At 38.7% G+C, this 8575-nt stretch overlaps 1 pseudogene; it reads left to right on the top strand.

Annotated features, from left to right (window-relative positions):
* The first annotated feature begins 4262 nt into the window (after positions 1-4262).
* On the top strand, positions 4263-5425 carry LOC114037661 (annotated as a pseudogene).
* The last annotated feature ends 3150 nt before the right edge of the window (positions 5426-8575 follow it).

Raw genomic sequence — 8575 nt, 5'->3', positions numbered from 1 at the left:
TTATCATCTAATGGGGCAGGATGGAAGAAGGGAGTGGGGAGATATCACACAAATGATGAGAAGTCCAAAGGAATGAAGTTAAGGGGGAAATGAAGGGATGGATAGCCTCAGTACCCTCCATAAATGAGGGTCCTGGGAGGAGTTCTCTATCTCTGCCCTCTCCAATGAGAGGTATAGGCTTCAGTGTCAAGGGAGTACTAATGAGATATGAGTCCATTGTACTACCTAGCTTTAGTTTTAAAGTCTATAATTTTAGAGTTATTTGAGTAAGCAAACGATTAATGGAATTTTTAGTTGGTCAAAAACAATTTCTCTTTGGACTGAGATAAAAAATAAAACAGCTTCTATCTCAATCCTAGTATGAGTCGTGTTTGGGTGAAAACCCAGAAAGCTGAGGACAAATGCCCCTGTGATCTGCCATCACAAGTATTGCAATAGGTTGTACCTCTGAACTAACTATGGCCTGCTGAATGTACCAGAATCAAAGTCATTCAGAGGTTCTTGGCTCTATTTCTGAACATAACAATTCTTAGTCAAGGATAAGGTCTCATTAAAAATGCAAACTCAGAAACAGATGCAGACAAAATGACTGCTAAAGCATTTGGTGCTGTATAAAAACTGCAGCAGAGAGGAAACAGATCCACGAGTGGGTAGCATCCTACCAGAGTAAAGAGGTAGTCACTGAAATTAGGGCCAATATAAAATGAAATCAGTTAATTTATTTGTTTATTAGAATAATATTTTACTGACTTTCTTACCTTACATTTATTTATCTGTGCTCCTGCTGTACTCACCACTCCACCGTCTCACCCCCCCTCCCCCAAGTAGAATGTACATTCCTAGAGGACAGAAAATGTTCCAGTTTTGTTTTTGTGTCTCCCACTATGCTCCAGACTCTACTCAGCGTGGTGTAGTGGATAGAACACTGAGATTAGTCAGAAAGACTCTAATCATGTTCCATCTTGGGGGCTATCTCCAGTCGCCTGATCTATATTTTGCCACTGCACCCAAATGGCTCCCGAGAAGAAAGTGAGGCTGGTGACTTCACGCAGCCCTCCCTCACTTAAATCCAGTTCACTTACAAGTCATGACATCACCTTCCTGATGTTGTGGTCCTCTTGGAGAACGAAGGACAAACAACAACAACAACAACAATCTTCTATCTGAAACACACATTGGTTGTGTGACCTGGGCAAGTCATCATCTCTCAGAGCTAGTACTTTGCTTGCATAGGTGGAGGAAGTGTGCTAACCCAGTTTCCTATGTCAGTAAAATCCCAAGTCTGGATCAATAACCAAACCAAACCAAAACTCCAACCTACTTACCATGGTGCTTAAAAAATGCTTCTTGAAGCAAATTCATGTTCTTAAATTTGTATTCTGAGAATGCTCTCCTGTATCGCTGCAAGAGGAAACTATTTTGACATCTAGAAATATGTAAACAACATTCATTATATTTAGTGTGCATATAAATATATATCTATGTATGTGCATGCATATGCATTCCTGTATGGGGAAGCAGCTTAGCATAGCGAAGAGAAATCAGATCAATGAGTGAACAAGTTGTGGGTTCATATCCCACCTCTCACATATGTACACACTGGCTGTGTAATCCAGGTCACTTTAGTTCTCAGATCTAAGTTAACTCTCAGACTATTAAGTTGCAGGAAAAGAGCTAACTTGCATTAGCAGAAGGAGTTTCTTTACCCAAAAGCTTCTTGCCTCAATGAAAAAGCATGTGTGCAGGCAAAGGTGTACCCTATTTAGATTTCAACAAGGTTGAGCCTCAAAGGGTATGCCCCCCCCCCCGCCACACATTTTGGAGCACAGGGATGTTATCTGAAATAGTGAATATGCTTAATACTGAGCCTTGTACTTGGTATGGACTCGATAAAAAAAATTGATGAGCAAATAACTTATTTCATTCAAAATGATTTTGATACCCTAATCTGCCATCAGGCAAAAAAGAAACGTGCCTATTTAACTATCAGTTCCTATGCCAGTGACTGGCTAATAGATATATCTATATACACAAGCTTCCTGAATTGTACTTATTAGTCAACAAGCATTGATTCTACTTAGAATCATAGACTCCAATATAAATGGTATACAAATTACACATCCATAAAGCCTGAATATGCATATAGGTTATATGCACAGATGTAACTTAATTACAGTAAATGTTATTTAGCTATTTCTGGGTTACATACATACATATGTGTATATATTTACATATATATAGTCTACACAGATTTTTATATTCATAAATCAAATATTTTTTCCTCTCTTGTCAAAGTTGGCCATTAGCTATTTCTGATTTGAAAAGGTTCTAGTAGGAATAAAGGCTTAAGGGATAAAAGAAGGTACATTGTCTTAATTAATTATCCCTGACATTTCCATCTTCCTTAAATGCCTGATGGAGGTGTGAATCTGGATGGCAGACAGAAGTAAAAGGGCTAGAATATCACTCAGATTGATGTAGAGAGTACACTTGATTAAGTGGGTAGAAATGAGGAAACTCTGCAGTGTGGTTCCTTTTCCTTCCCTTATTTTATTTGACTATTCTAATCAAACCCATTGAAAATTCATTCATTTGACCAGACTGTAATTCAGGGCTGTGAATATTAAATTGATTTGAACTGCATTAACTACCTTAATGAGCCATGTATAAGCATTTCAAATGGTAATATTATCAGTGATGACTAAGGAAGCAGTATGATTTGTCATAAATTAATTGCCAGGCTCCTTTGGTAGCCAGTCTGTTTTAAGTACTGGATTCATCACACTACCACCTAAAGTAGCATAATCCATCTAATGCTATTCACATAAAGATGACATATCTAGGAAAAGAAGTGGTGGGAAGTGTTCTTTGTCCCCAAGAATCTGTTTATACAGATATGTTCCAGTGATAATATGCAAGATATATCCAATTTCCTACCTGCAGTGACACTTGTATCCTTAAGTCTTGGACTGTATAGAAAATCTGTCTCCTACAAAAGGATGTGGGCTTGAGAAGAGAGGTAACCAGCCCTCTGAGAGCCACAGAGAGCAATCCCTAAGGTAGGTACAGCCTGTCAGCATACTAGAGTACTCAAGCCCTTTTGAATGAGGTAAATTAATTAATTTCCTTTAATTCTCCCAAGAGTTATATAGTCCCTACCAGTACAAGACTCTGCGCTAGGCAGGGCATTAGAAGCCATACAAGTATTTCATGAATTTTGGTGGGTAGAGGTAGGGTGCAAATGTTCCAGGATAAAGTCTGCAGGAAGCCTGTGGGCAAACCAAGACAGCAAGTCCAGCCTAATCTACACTCTCCAGAGTTACTACTTGGCTCTTGTCTTCACCTGGTAGCTGCCACCAGTATAATCAACTGTGGCCCAGTTCTGACTTCAGATATCAAGAAACTAAGTTCAGCAAAGATATACCACTACACACACACACACACACACACACACACACACACACACACACACACACCCCTTATGAAGAGGCTAGAACAGAAATGATTTAAATTCATTTTAAAAAATTTATTGATATCTTTTTTTTTACACTTTTTTTCTTAATGCAGTCCTCCCTCTCTCCCAGAAAACAATCCTTACAACAATTTTTAAAAAGATGCGTTTTTGTGTATGCAGTGAAGAAGTTCAGCAAAACTAATCAACATATTGAAAAATTTTGATGTTATAATACAATATTTCACACCCAAAATTCCCCCTCTGCAAAGAAGCAGGGGGAAGGCCTCTTATCTCTTGGTTATTATAGCTTCATATCACTAAGTTTCAGGTGAATTAAATTCACTTCCTAAACAGAAACTCTGAAATACCATGTAGCAAGTGGAAAGAAAAAGAGATTTTAAAAATCATAAGTATATAGGTTGTACAGTTTTACTTAAATTGACATAAAGCTCAGTTTTGAATTTTTTATTTTATTTATACTACTCCTTAGCATAGGTTGCCCCTAGGCCACTTTCATGTTCCCATTTTTTTCAGCTGTTAAGAAATTAGATTCCAAGAGTGAAATAACAAATTAATATCGCCTTGCTATTACTAGTAGCAAAAATATCTCAAGTTCCCTTAAACTAATTTGCTGCATTTTACAGAGCTACAAACCCCTGCCTGATTCTCAGTTGTGACACCATTTTCTATTATTCTTTATTCTGCATTTTTCAAAAGGTTATTCCAAACTGTCTTTTATGTGGGAGGCAGGTATTTTCTCATTTTTATCTACTATTCCTAATTTTTCTCTCACAGTGAATGGCACACCATGACTCCGTATTTTTCAAATTGACTCCTTAAAGGAGCCAGAATTGCCTTGCAACAAAATCAAATAAAACAAACAAAATTAAGCCATCCTCTACTACAATAAATAAGTTACAAAACATAAAACAGATTTTTCTGAGGTGAAGATTCTTGGAGAACTAGGTGTGTATGAGGGGGTAGAGAGTGGAAGCAACCAAGGTCATGAATTACATCATGGAAGCGTCCTGCCTATAACCCAAGGTGCACTGAGAAGCCCAATGCTGAGGATCTGATATCCAAGGGCTATTTCTTAGACTTTTTTGACTACTTTGGGATCTACAAGGAGATGTTCAAGGATAAGTTATGGATACTAACCTACCACAACTTCATGTTCCATAACTTGCATATGTTTAAAAACAAAAAAATCATCAACCTAGGCTCTGACATCTTTTGTATGTTTGCAGCCAAAGTTGGAGTCTAAAAGGTCATTGAGATTGAGTGCTCTGTTATTTCAGACTACTCTATGAAGACTGTCAAGGCCAAAAAGCTAGACCATGTGGTGACTGTTATCAAGGAGAGCGTGAAGGAGGTAGAATCATTGATGGACAAAGTGGATGTGATCATCAGTGAGTGGACAGGCTTGTTCAATGAGTCCATGCTCAACTTTATTCTACACATTCAACCCAAGTGTCTGGCCCTTGACACGCTCATCTGTCCTGACTAGGTAACACTATATGATACACCGCTGAAGACCAGCAGTCCAACCATTATAAGATCCACTGGGGAGTGGACACCTATGGCTTTCACATGTTCTGTATTGAAGACATGGCCATCTAAGAGCCTCTCATTAATGTGGTTGACCCCAAGCAGCTGGTGACCAATGCCTGCCTCATAAAGAAGGTACATATCTCCATAGTGAATGTGGACAATGTGACCTTCACCTCCTCCTTCTTTCTGTAAGTGATGAGGAATGACTGCATCCATACCTGATCACTTACTTCAATACTGAGTTCACCCACTGGAAGCAAAACATCTTCTACATGGAAGATTATCTCAAGTGAAGATAGGCGAGGAGATGTTTGGCACCACTGGCGTGTAGCCCAACATTAAGAACATCAAGTCCTTGACTTTACCATCCACTTGGATTTCAATGGGCAGCTGTGAGAACTGTCTTGCCGTACTGATTGATTATAGGATGTATTGAGCTGAGTTATTGGGAAAATTATATAATAAAAATATGAAATGTAAAATATAAAGATATAAACAAGTGAAATACATAAAAGGCATCAATGAACATTTTTAAAAATTGGTGAACAATAAATATACATTTATGTCTGAGTGAATATAATAGTACAAAGACATCTATATGGATCACAAGAAATGTTACAGTGAACTGTATAATTGTCTTTTACAGAAATTAGTTATATTACCTTACTAGATGTTCTGCCATGGATTTCTATGCATGGGCTATGTAGTACACAAAACAAGATTGCAGTTCATTTCATCTTCTCTAAATTTACTTTCCTCAAATTGGCACTTGTTCTCAACCTGAGCTAATCTGTCAGTCACTTTTTTTAATTACTCCAATCAAATCTCTCCTAGGCTTTTTTTTTCCTTTATGTTCCAATCCTTGTGATTTTATATGTGTAATTACTGTCATCTTGATTGATCTCAACTGTTTTCCTTAGATTATTTAAGGAACTTCCATCCTGAAATAGACAAGGATTTGATTTGTTTTATATATATATGTGCACATGTTATATACATGTGCTATACCTATAAAGGGTATCCCAGAAGTCTTAGTACAGTTTTAAGCTATTAAAGATTTTCAGATTTTAAGCTATGAGAGCTTTAAACTTCACTAAGTCTTCCAGAATGTCCTAAAAATGCACACAGATACTTTTGAAAAGCAAAGGGGAACTGACATTTAAAATGATGGATCAGAATCTAAGAAAGGGAAGCCTCTGTTCTTCTTCCCTACATTAGAGTTCTAACCTTGTACTCTATTTTGCCCTTAGAATAAAGTTGTTTAAAAACCAAAAGTCTTATTTTTAACTGTAGGAAACATATCCTTGGCTCTTCTTTATAGGACCAAAAACTCAGAAGTCCTGGGATCTTGCCAAAGATCATTTTCTAGTGCTAACTTTGCCTATGAACTGATAAGTACCACAATAAGTAAAGGAAAATCACTCCTAAAGACGTCAGAACCCAAATCAATGAATGCCAGCGTGCATCTTGACTTGGGAGAATTGGAGTTCAGTGTTTAAGATAGGTGTGTTCAACAAAAGGAAACCATGCTTTCCTCAAAAACAATGGAATAGAGAGCAGGTGAGGTAGTCAGGGCTTTCTATTTTCCCTGTCCTTAAAATTATAGGTCTACAAGCTAGAGGAAACTTCAGAGGTCATCTAGATCAGCTGCTTTATTTTATGGATGTAAAAACTAAAGCTCAAGGGTATGAAAATGACTTGGCCAAGGTCACACAGACAGAAAGTCGTTAGAGATGGGTTTGGCCTCAGATCTCTGACTTTAGTCTCACTGGTTTTCTCTAGTAACTCCTGCTGCCATGTTATCTGGCAGGCTAAGCTTCTTAGAATTTCAGTGGCAGGAAAATGATGGGAGGTTGGCTCAACCTTTTCTTGGTGACAATCATGCACAAGTTCTAAAAGTACCTGGTAATGCCACCTGCCTTTAAAATCCAAAATGTTGGGGCAGCTAGTGGTGCAGTGAATAGAGCTCTGGCCTTGGAGTCAGAAGGACCTGAGTTAAAATCCAGCCTCAGACACTTAACACTTACTAACTGTGTGACCCTGGGCAAGTCACTTAATCCCGATTGCCTCACCAAAAAGCAAAATAAATAAATAAATAAATAAAATCCAAAATGTAAAGCCGAAGAGAATTCACTACAGTTCATCAGTTTGAATTGCCCGAGTTCAGCCAGAGCACAATAGTAACTGACATTTATTTGTCACCTTAAAGTGTACAAAGTACTTTGCATAGATTATCTTATTTGTCTCACAATAAACTTGTGAGATAGGTACTAGAGGTCTCATTATCCCCATTTTAGAGATGAGAAAAATGAGAGCTTAAGGGACTTAACTAGGAGTGGGGAATCTTCAGCCTTGAGGTCACATGTAGCCCTGTAGGTCCTCATGTGCAGCTAAAACCAGTTTGGATTCAGGCAAAGGGCCGCACTTGAGGACCTTGAGGACCACATTGGCCTTGAGGCCAAAGGATCCCCACTCCTGGACTTAGCCATGATCACACAGTTAGTATAGGAGGTTGGATAAATTAGTTTTAAATATGACTTTAACATTTACAACCTCTGTGAACTTAGGCAAATTGCTTGACCTGAGACTCAGTTCACTCATCTGTAAAATGAGGTGGTTTGATGCTATGGCCTCTAAGGTTTCTTTTGGCTGAAAACCTATATTCCTATGATTTCTGACTCTAAGGTCTATCTGCCCCAAGCACTTTCTACTATGCCACATTGTCTTCATCAGAATTACAGAATTTGAGTTGGAGAAGACTTGAGTGGAACCTTGAAGCCCTCTAGATCCTTAATAAAAGGATTTGTTCTGTGAAGTTTGGATTCAGTCAAAGGGCTGCACTTGAGGACCTAGAGGGCCACATGTGGTCTCCCACCCCTATTCTAGTTTTACCCACATTCAAAAAGGAATCCATTCAGGCCCTTATCAATTACTTCCCACCTACACCATTGCAATGGCTCAATGATTAGTCTCCCCGATTCAAGTCTCTCCCCATTCCTGTCAATCCATTCAATTATCAAATTTATCTTCCTAAAGTAAAGATCTGATCACATAAACCCTTTCTCTCCACCCACATTCAATAAACTATAGTGACTTCCTACATCACTTCTAGGACAAGAGATCCTCTGTTTGACATTCAAATCCCTTCATAATCTGTCTCCCTCCTACCTCTTCAGTTTTCTTAACTCCTTACTTCTTCCTACATACTTCAGGGGTGGGGAACCTGCAGCCTGGAGGCCACATGTGACCCTCTAAGTCTTCAAGTGAGGCCCTTGACATTTGGGTTCAATGAAAGGGCCACACTTGAGGACCTAGAGGGACACATGTGGCTTCAAGACTGCAGATTTCCCACCCCTGGAGTCTACAATCAAGTGACACTGGCCTCCTTGCTGTTGTTCACATAAAACAATCCATTTCCAGACTGAGAATTTTCATTGGCCTTCCCTCATACCTGGAGGGTTCTCCTTCCTCTGTCTCCCGTCTTCATTCAAGCCCCAGTCATAATTTCTTTTTCTATAACAAGCCTCTCCCGATCCCCCTTAAAGCTAGTGCCTTCTTTTTGTTGATGAT

The sequence above is a fragment of the Vombatus ursinus genome, unplaced genomic scaffold, assembly GCF_900497805.2.
Source record: "Vombatus ursinus unplaced genomic scaffold, bare-nosed wombat genome assembly UNPS02000582.1, whole genome shotgun sequence".
Classification (NCBI taxonomy): Eukaryota; Metazoa; Chordata; class Mammalia; order Diprotodontia; family Vombatidae; genus Vombatus; species Vombatus ursinus.
This window is presented reverse-complemented; position numbering and strand designations above follow the sequence as displayed.